Source organism: Leopardus geoffroyi, chromosome A2 (genome assembly GCF_018350155.1).
Source record: "Leopardus geoffroyi isolate Oge1 chromosome A2, O.geoffroyi_Oge1_pat1.0, whole genome shotgun sequence".
NCBI lineage: Eukaryota > Metazoa > Chordata > Mammalia > Carnivora > Felidae > Leopardus > Leopardus geoffroyi.
This window is the reverse complement of record NC_059331.1, coordinates 118,319,778-118,330,569: the sequence shown is the minus strand read 5'-3', so window position 1 is coordinate 118,330,569 and position 10,792 is coordinate 118,319,778. Positions and strand designations below refer to the sequence as shown.

General features: G+C 43.5%; 1 pseudogene; it reads left to right on the top strand.

Moving 5' to 3' along the window:
- The first annotated feature begins 969 nt into the window (after positions 1–969).
- Positions 970–1,742, top strand: LOC123607659 (annotated as a pseudogene).
- The last annotated feature ends 9,050 nt before the right edge of the window (positions 1,743–10,792 follow it).

Genomic DNA, 10,792 nt, shown 5'->3' with positions numbered 1-10,792 from the left:
CTCAGGGCCATGTCTCGGCAGGGCCCAGAGCCCTTTGCTCTGAAGGGAGAAATGATTCCACAGCAGAAAGAAGTTGCCTCTTACGAACGAAAAGGCAGCTTCAAACATGCTGTCAGTAATTCAATCAGATGACAAGGATGAAGCAACCTGTTCAGGTCATGCTGGGCAGACAACCGGTCCTGGGCTGAGCAAACGGGTGGCAGATGAAAGGAGGAAGCACATCTGAGCCAGCTTGCTCAAGAGCTGAAATATTCAAATGTGGATACAAAGTGGTTACTTCATCCCTGCACCTGTTCTGACTCAGCACACACTGAAGTGTTGAACCAGGTTTGACCTGATGCCAGTGCTGGCAGCAGAAGCAGAAAATTTCACAGGGACACCACACGGTGCCAGCGAAGGGACAAAGAGAGCCCACTGGGCCCTGACGTCAGCTCTGGAGGACTTTCTGGAACCGTTCTCCTACCGGCAGGGAGAGGCTTGGGCTGAGACCTGGCTTTCCTGGAGTGGCTTGCAAAATAAATTAGCGTGGATCTGACATTTCAAAATTTGCCAATCGCAGACGTGTAAAGTGTATCGGTGGGGTTTTGGTTTCATGATGGCTGCTAAAAAGATTTGAGCAACTCACATAAATCTATACCATTTTCACTGATTTAATTACTGCTTAGAAAAGAAATCGCCAGATTTAGGAAAAGACATCGGCATCATACCTCGCATTTCTCATGGGGTTCAAGTTGGAGTCAGTATTGATTAGAACCTTTCAGTGGCCTTTAGTCTACATTCAGTGGTTTTAAAGTGACATGCAATCAGCTGACTTATTTGTGGTCCCTTCTTCATGACCGTGCGTTGTACGGTATCGAAAGACACCCGCCTGTGGCTGTTTGTACAAATCCTTAAGTTCAGTGTCTTGTGGGTTTCCATAAGAGGTGATTGAAACACTTATTGCAGAATATGGAAATGCTTTAAAAAGCATGTGGGGGATTCAACATGGAGGCGGAGGTCGATAAGCTGGAACTGATGTTCCAGAAAGCTCTGATCTGGATTACATTCAATACAGGCTGGAATATGAAATCAAGACTAATCATCCTGATACAGCAGGCAAGAGAAATCCAGTTACCCTCTTAAAGGAATTGTCAGCAATAAAGTCTCGATATCAAACTTTGTATGCCCGCTTTAAACCAATTGGTATAGAACGGAAAGAGAGTAAGAACCGCATTTGTGCTGTCAATAAGACGATGACCATGATACAAGAACTACAAAAGCAAACAGATGTGGAGCTGTCACCACTGACTAAAGAAGAGAAAACTGCAGCAGAGCAATTAAAATCTTTTGTTCAGACTGATGAAGAAGTGGGCTTGCAAAAGGGAATTCTAATGGAGAGGAGATCCATTCCAGAAAGATTTAAGAAGATGTCTTGTTAGCACTCAGTGACTAGAGGTGGGGGGATGGAGAAGAAGGAGATTTGGCTTGGGTAACTGGATAGTGATGCCTTTCACAAGAGAAGAGATAGAGATGCCTTTCATAAGAAGGGCAGATATTATACAAATAAAGTTCAGCCAAAAACATGGAATGGGAATAAAGGGATTTAAATGTATGTATGTACACACAGTCTTATCATTTCAGGCAAGGAAGTCACATAACACTATTTTGCATTTGTTTTTGTATAATTGGGAGAAAATGGATGTCCTGGCCTATCATAAAAGGATATTTATGTACTATTGGTCAGTCAGATATGAATGAGCATGCTTTGGAAATTAACAGATAGAAAAAATATTTGTATTATATTATACACTATATATATGCATATAATTTTATTTCTGAAAAGTTTTGATTATAGGTAATGGTCACATTATTGATGAGACTGCTAATATGTGACCTAAAATCCTCCACAAAAGCTAACATTAGTAATAATAAATTGGCTTTTCTGTGAAAAATAAGTAAATAAATAAAAATAAAAAGCATGTGGGAAAAAAACTTGAAAAGATGGTGGACCGTTTATAGGGGAGGTAGCACCTATGACCGGTCTGCAAAATAGAATAAACTAGATGCATCTGCTTTAAACTGCTTTTTATTAGTGGAATGCATGGCTTGCTTTATCAATAGTAAAACCTAAGCCTGGGCAGAAGTTTTAATTCTCCAGGGACCGCAACTTTTGTTAAAAGGGCTAATCTAGCACATGGTACAGTCAGAATGGTTTATGGAAGAATTAGACAGAAAATCCAACTCCAACATTGACTGAGTGAATGTAAAACCAAATGCTGTTACTGGCGGGCAGGGTGCCTAGCATTTGGATGCATTTGAATCATTAGCATAAAGCAGGAGAGGACACACTGTCATCTTCTTTGGCCTCCCCAGCCTTTAGTTCTGGAATCTCTCCCAATCTAGATGGTTGGACATGCCCAAGACCTCACAGGGAGCCCATCTCGCAGGTGCTTACCCAGCTCTGTTTATACAGTTCCCCTGTGGCCTCTAACCTACTCTGGAACGTCCCAGAATGAATCCATGTCTATAAGACAGGTTTTCTGGTAGTTGGTGGTAGGTTTCTTGTGTCCCCTAACTTGCCCTTTCCTTTTTCCAGGCTGATTCTGTGGATCCCGCTCCTTCTGAGGTTACTCGCTTAATCAAAGAGGATGAATTTCCCAGAGAGAACAGAACAGTGGTTTAGCCAAGCAAAGAGCTGGACTTCTCAATTACACTCTCCAGCAAGCCCATGGGCGCTTTCCAGACCAGCACCCCTCTCATTCAACCTTTCCTCGTTTTCAAAGTTTCCAGACCTCTTGCCAGCCTGGTGGTCCACCACCAATCAGCCAGCATCAAACAGCCAATGGTCTTAAAAGGGATACCCAGCAAAGGAGTAAAACATGGCACAGGTAGTCTGGTCAGAGCCCCCTTTTCTGGGCAGTATACTTCTAAAGTTTTTTTTTTTTTAATGTTGATTCATTTTTGAGAGAGAGAGAGAGAGAGAGGGAGAGAGAGAGAGAGGAACAGAGTGTGAGTGGGGGAGGGGCAGAGAGAGAGAGAGGAACAGAGTGTGAGTAGGGAAGGGGCAGAGAGAGAGGGAGACATGGAATCCGAAGCCAGCTCCAGGCTCTGAGCTGTCAGCACAGAGCCCGACACGGGGCTCAAACCCATGAACCGAAAGATCGTGACCTGAGCAGAAGTCGGACGCCCAACTGACTGAGCCACTCAGGCACCCCAGAATTTCTTCCTTTTTAAAGCTAAATCATATCCACGGATCCATATGCACACACCACATTCTGTGCAGTATACTTATCCATTCATCCATCCACTGATGGATCCTTGAGTTGCTTCCACCTTTTGGCTCTCGGGAAAAATGCTGCTGTGAACATGGGTGTGCCAATATCTCTTCAAATATATGCCCCAAAATGGAATTGCTGCATCATATGGTAATTCCGTGTTTTGAGGAATTGTTATACTGCTTTCCACAGTGGCCGCACCAGCTTATCCATATTTCACTACGTGCGCTGTGCTATAGTATAAGTATAATGTAATGGATTAGATATTGCCAACCTTTTTCCTAAAATGATTTGCTAATATATATGCCTACCAGCCGTGTATTAGGAATTCCTAGTGATCCACATCTCCACCAACACTGAGTATTATCAGTCTTCTGATTTTTTTTTCTGGTTTAGAGGTGTTTAAATGATTATCTTATCATCATCTTAATTATCCCCATCACCATTTGCAATTATTCAAAGTGTGTGGTATTGTGGCTGAGAGCTGCGTTGTAGATGTAGACAAAGTCATATTTGAATCCAAGGGTCCCCGCTTATTAGCTGTGTGACTGACAAATTCTTGAGCCTCACTGAACCTCAGCTTCCTTATCTGTTCAAAAAGGGTAATAATAATACCTACCTCAGAAGGTTGTCGAGAAGATTAAAACAGACCCGGTATCAGTAGCACTTAGCCCAGAGCCTGACAACATTGAAAATAGTCAATAAATTCATTCATTCATTCATTCATTCATTCATTCATTCATTCAATAATATTAAAATTGAGTACCTACTATGTGCCAGACATTGTAACAGGTTATAATTGTAACAGGTTATAAATACAAGGATGGGCAAAGCAAATGATCTCTGCCTTCATGCAGCCTTCAGTCAAGTAGGATGCATAGATGTGCACGAAATAAACACGAAATACATCACTGCAGATTTTGATGAGTGCTGTAAAGGGAAATTACAGCAAGGTAGGACAGAATAAGAGGGCAAAACCAATTTATGATTACTCTTTTGATGGTCACTACTTCTGAGCTGGGATGAATAGGATGTGTATGGGTGTGGCAGGCAGGGAAGGTCTCTCGAGGCATACTGAACTTCAAAGGAAATATATGGAGCTGTAAAGTTTTTTCCAAAGTCAGGGGCAAGGGAATGGGCACCCCTCACTGCCCTGAGGCTTTGGAGGGATTTCTCTTGCCCACCTTTCCCAGAGGATGAGCAGGAGGAGGTTGAGTGACTGCCTGTGGCCCTCAAATACGTCTTGTGGCTCATGAACCCTGGGCTTCGGTCAGTGTGAAAAATTTATTCTCAGTGCCACTGACCAGCTCCTTGGTAATGACAGACCGAAAATAAATGTTGAAAATGGCTCAGATGAGCTGGATTACAACGAAGCCCTTTGATGTGAGGGCTGGTCCAGAACGTATTTGGGACTGACTTCAGTTTGGCACGCCAAAGCTCAAAGATAAAAAGAAGTGCTCAGAGAAAGGAAAGTTAGGTGATTAGAGGGTTTTCTAGGACATATGTGAAACTGATGGTGAATGCTATTTTCCACTAGATATGGCAAATAGTTATATTTGCAAAAAGGGAAAAGTAGATGATTGTGAGAAATTTTTCTGGAACAAGTATAATTCAATGGTTCTCAAATTACAAAGGCATATCAGAAACCCCTGGGAGCTCGTTAAAAATTTAGACTCCTTGGCCATCTCCAAGACTCAGTACGTGTTCCCCGGGCCCAGGGCTCTGTATTTCTAACAAGTTCCCCAGGGGATTCTGATGGTAGAGGACAGCCTTTGAAAAACCTTGTTGACTTGTCCTATCTCTTTCCCTTCTTTTGTCTTTTGTTTGCGAAGTCTTCTTTTAGAAGAGTCTCAAGAACAGGCTTTTTTTTCCATTGCCCCTTCCCCTGCCTCAGTGTCAGCCCAAGATCCCAAGCACAGTTGCCTGACTAGGTCTCATAAATGTGTGAAGCAAGGAGAGGAGGAGAATAGAAATTAGGCTGGTTGGGCAGCCAGGCTGTCAGGTCACTTTGCTTTTCTAAACCCTGTGCAGGTCAAGAACACATATCTGAGAGCTTTATGCGACTCGGGGCTGCCCATCACCCGACCCCTGGTGTATACAATTGCGTAGAAGTTAGTGGTACAGGCTCTGGACTCAGCCAATGTCAATTGGGGTCCTATGACTTTGGACAAATTATGGATACCCTTTGAGCCATTCTATTTTTGGCTCGTGGGGCTTTTTTGGGGGGTGTAACAGGGTAATACATGGATATGTTGAGGCAATTTGGGGGATTAAGTTAAGCGATTAAGGGGTTGGCAATTTGGGGGATTAAGATTAAGCGAGGGAGGGGCGCCTGGGTGGCGCCAAGCGTCCGACTTCAGCCAGGTCACGATCTCGCGGTCCGTGAGTTCGAGCCCCGCGTCAGGCTCTGGGCTGATGGCTCAGAGCCTGGAGCCTGTTTCCGGGAGATTAATTTAAATGATGAAGTAGAGGGAGCAGGTAACTTGGGGAAATTCTGGTCAGTGTCACAGATTATGGAGAGCAACAGACAGACATCTATCTCATTGTCCCATGCACAGACAGCCCCTCTCATCCTGCTTCTGTACTTTCTCTTTAAATTGAGGTATAATTGACATATGATATTATGGTAATTTCTGACACACGATATTATGGTAATTTCAGATGTGCAACATAATGATTTTATATTTGGATATATTGCAACACAATTGCCATAAGAAGTCGAGTCAACATCTGTCATCATACATAGTTACAGAACTTTTTTTCTTGTGATGAGAACTTTTAAATCGATTCTTTCAGCAATTTTCAATTATGCAATGCAGTATTATCAACTATAGTCACCACGTTGTACATTTATTTTATAAATTAAAGTTTGTGCATTTTGATTCCCTTCACCCATTTGGCTCACCCACAACCGCCATTCTGACAACCACAAATCTGTGTGCTCGTTTTTTTTGTTTTTTTTTAAGATTCCACATATAAGGGTTGTGTGGGTGGCTCAGTCGGTGGTTAAGTGGCTGACTCTTGATTTCGGCTGACGTCATGATTTCATGGTTTACGAGATAGAGCCCTGCCTTGGGCTTTGTGCTAATAGCTCAGGGCCTGCTTGGGATTCTCTCTCTCCTTCTCTTTCCGTGCCTCCCCTGCTCATGCTCTGTTTTCCTCTCTCAAAATGAATAAATAAACATGAAAAAAAAAAAGATTCCACATATAAATGAGATCATTCAAGATTTGTCTTCCTCTGTTTGACTGCTTTCACTTAGCACAATGCCCTTGAGGTCTGTGATGTTGCAAATGGCACGATTTCACTTTTTTTTTTTAATGGTTGAGTAACATTGCTTTATATATATGTATACCACATTTTCTTTATCCATTCATCCACTGACGGACACGTAGGTTACTTCCCTATCTTGGCTATTGTAAAGAATATTCCTATGAACATGAGGGTGCATATGTGTTTTAGAATTAGTGCCTTTGTTTTCTCCAGATAAATACTCAGGAATGGAACTGCTGGATCATAGGGTGGTTTTATTTAAAAAAATTTAAGGAACCTCCATACTGTGTGCTCTGTACTTTTGTGGTTGCTTCTCCAACAACCTTCCTTCATCTCCGCTCCCATATACGCTTAACCACATTATTTTCAGAGTTCAGCTGGAGTCCTGCTTCTTCTCTACGAAACCTTTTGCTGGAGCAGAAACCCCCGCTCCCATTGATGCTTTCCTCCTCTAGATCACTGTCCTGATTTTCATCCACCTCTGCGCTAGTTAGGTTCTAATTCTGTTCTGCCTCATATTGATCTTAAATTATTAGATGGGTGTGTTTTATCGTTTCGTCTAAAATAAAACGCTTGGAGGTCAGTGTAAATATTTTACTTCCAATAACTGCACTGAAAACCTGTCTATGTGAAAGGGAGGTATACGTTGCATTGACCAACTTGAAGTAATGTTTTTTGCTGAATAAAGAGCCAACCAAGGCTGTAAATTTTCATATGGTTTTCACATAATTTGCACGCAAGAATTCTCCTATAATTCTCAAAGAATCATGCATTCTTTGTATCCAATTTATTCAGTCATGTATTCCTGTGTGTTATAAATACAGAAATATGAGAAATGCTTTAGCCACCTATATCTACCCCTTCTCCTCGATACCCCCAGAGGAGGGGACAAAGGAGAGACAATTGAGGACCAAGATCATAATAATAAAGACACTGGTACTGAGGCGCTGATTCAGCAGTTCCCACCCCTGGCTGCTTTCCTCTCTCTTAGGTGCAAATGTACTGAGCAGGGCTTCGTAACCCTCTGTCCCAACCCGTTCCTGGTTGGTGGCGGGTGGGTCTGAAGGCCGCTTGACTTTTCACATCACGGCCCTCCTCTGGCTCCACTCAGAGACCCAGCTTCCTCACCCTGTTCTTACAGTGCTTAGAGACCCTTCTCTTTTCACCTCCCCCCCCCCCCCCCCCCCCGCAAACGAAAGACACGCTCTTTAAGCCACAGCGCTCTAGCCAGCAGGGGACAGTCTGCCCTGGGTGGGGGTTGGGGGTGGCAGAGTGAGGGTGGGCTGGGGGCAGTGGCCGTGGCGGGACACACCCCTGCGCAGTTGTCTTCACCTTCCAGTTTTGTCTTGAAATAAAGCACACGGCTCTCCAACTTTTGGTACCTAAGTCTCCTCACTTCTGGGGACACTCTCTCCAAAAGGGTGGTTTTCAGGGGGCTTAACCTGGGGGTCCGGAGCTTCGATCACCAACTCTCTTCCCCTTGCCTCCGGGGAAAGCCCAAGTTCTTTTAGGAAATGCGACCTCTAGAGGCCGGCTGTGGCATCCCAGTTAAATCCCGCGGAGGTTCTCGTTAGTCTGGACACCAAACCCATCAGCCAATGCGAGCAGCCCGCAGTGCCGTGGGGCCAGGAAATGGGGGAAACGTTCAAGTTATGCTTTCCCTTAGAAGAAAAATCTCAGCTTTAACTCTGATGACCAGTTTCCCTAGTACATTTTCACGTGGAGTTGGACTGCCCTGTCCTGCAACTTTCTGAGACCCGGAAACACCTAAGTTTCACAGACTCCATTCCTTGTTTGTAATCGAGAGAATCTCTCCATATGTTTGTCAAACCCTGAAGGCCTTCTAGGCTGGCTTGATTTTATCCTTTACAAAACACCTTACTCATTAGGAGGGGAAATGTAGGGTGAGAAAAAAACAAAAACAAAAACAAAACCCAGACCAACTTTCACCCTCCGTGCATGCGAACCCACAAGCTCACTCACTGTTAGCAGGCACGTTTGTTGTGGTTCAGTCTGTTGATGAATGAAAAGAACCTGAGGTTTTTGCAAGGTTCTCAGCAGGAGGAAGTCAAGGAGGACCAGGACCCGGTCTGGCAGGCACCAGAAAACCGCTGGAGAGCAGGGAGGTTTCTCCCCACCACTACCCAGCAAAAGATGGCTCACAGATCCGCAGTTCAGACCCAGAGCCGAAAAGACCACGTGAAGTGACAGAAAGTGACCAGGTGTTTTTCAGTTATGAGGTTGCTAATACTCACCTTGAGGGAGAAATTCACGTTAGTTTAACTAACCCTGTATGCTTCCAATTCAATTTTAAAAACCTGATGTTGCCAAACAGCATCATAGGCCCTTACTCATTTCTCAAGTAGAATGAAATAAAATTGATTGTCTATAAAATATTTATCAGATCTAGGCTAGTGTTTGAATTATATCTCCTGCAGGCTTTAAAATGTCCTCTCTCTGCTTATTTCATTATTGATTAGGCAGACAAAATTTTTACTGAATGTAGTAACTACAATGTGTTTACTGGGGTTAATTTACTTACTCCTGAGGATTACTTTAATTCTTTTACGAAAACAATTTGTCTTGGGACTTTTTTCCCCGAAAGGGTCACATCAAAATTTATTAGACTGTTATACGATTCACAGTAATCTGGGTGTAACTGAATAATTTATATCTGTGTTTGCCAAGCCTGGCTGCCCATCAGAATGACATGGGGAGCATCTTAAAAATACAGATTCCCAGGTCTCACCCCAGACCGGGTGAAGCAGAATTCCTGAGGGTGTGGCCTGGGAATTTTCCCATTGAAAGGTGCGACCCATCTTCTCGCGGCGGACTGGGGTTTGAGAACTGATCAATACAGTTTAGTCTTGGGTAATTTTAAGGTTAAAATGTTATTGTCATTGAAGGTACAATTTTCTGTTGCAAACACCACATGTCCTTAAATCTTTGCCTCCTCTCCCTACATTAGAAGTGAACTTCAGAGAAGGACAAATGAAGTGATGGAGGTCCCAGTGGAACCATGTCATCACTGTGAATTAAGGAGCCAGCTAGAGCAAGCGAACAGCCACCTGATGAGCTCCCCCCGCCTCCCCCCGCTGGCCTGGTCTGGACTAAGTTCTTTGGGTCACGTCACTCCATTTGGCTGGGTCCCTGAAGACCTTCAGGAAAACTGGGTCGGTCCTGGGTCATGTGCCAGCAGAATCAGCATGTTCAGTGATGTGAATTGGTACCTGGACACGGGGCTTGAGGAATACTGACCTGTAAAGTCCCTCGAGTAGGGACATAGTCCTACCATTTCAAAGCTATCAACCCTAAAACCCTCAATTATGGGGGCGCCTGGATGGCTCAATTGGTTGAGCATCCGACTTCGGCTCAGGTCGTGATCTCGCGGTTTGTGAGTTCAAGCCCCGCATCAGGCTCTGTGATGACAGCTCAGAGCCTGGAGCCTGCTTCGGATTCTGTGTCTCCCTCTCTCTCTGCTCCTCCCCTGCTCGCACTCTGTCTCTGTCTCTCTCAAAAATAAATAAACGTTAAAAAAAAATTAAAAAAAAACCCTCAATTATATATCCACAAAAAAAATTTAAACATGACAAGTGCAACCCCAACAATGACAACAAAACACTAAAAAACTAAAGTGTATTTCCCTCCCCTCATGTCAACAAGTACATGTTCTTAATTGAACAAAAGCCATCCATCTATTTGAACTAGAAATCAGTCTCTGGGTTTTGATCAAGGATTTCATGAAAATAAACGTATCTACTAGAAAAGCCTTACACATAGTACAAAAAGTAAATCATTTAAAGGTGTACATTTGGGGGGCACATGGCAAATTCCAACCATACAAAAGGCATGTGATGAAAAATAAAGCTGTCTTATCCTTTCTAGGTTTTGCTCCTTAGAGATATTCACTGAGACCAATTTCTTGGCTATTCTTTGAAGAGTATTTTATGCTTATATCATATACCACCTCCTACATGTATAGGCAGCTTCTTGAAAAGCAAGTCGTTTCTGGCCTTTTTGCTATTGTGAAAAATACACTAATAAAATGTCCAATTTTATACATACCTGTGCCATCAGTCTGTCAGTCCTTGGGGGTAGTGTATTTGAAGGGTGCATTTCTGGAAGTGAAATGAGCAGACTCAGTGATTAGGTGCACACTTAGTTTTTATAGAAGGTCCAAATCCCCGCTCCCCTCCCCCCCATTCCCCCACCAGGGGTTGAACCATTTACCAGTCACCAAGAGTGTATGAGAGTCATCTTACTGAAC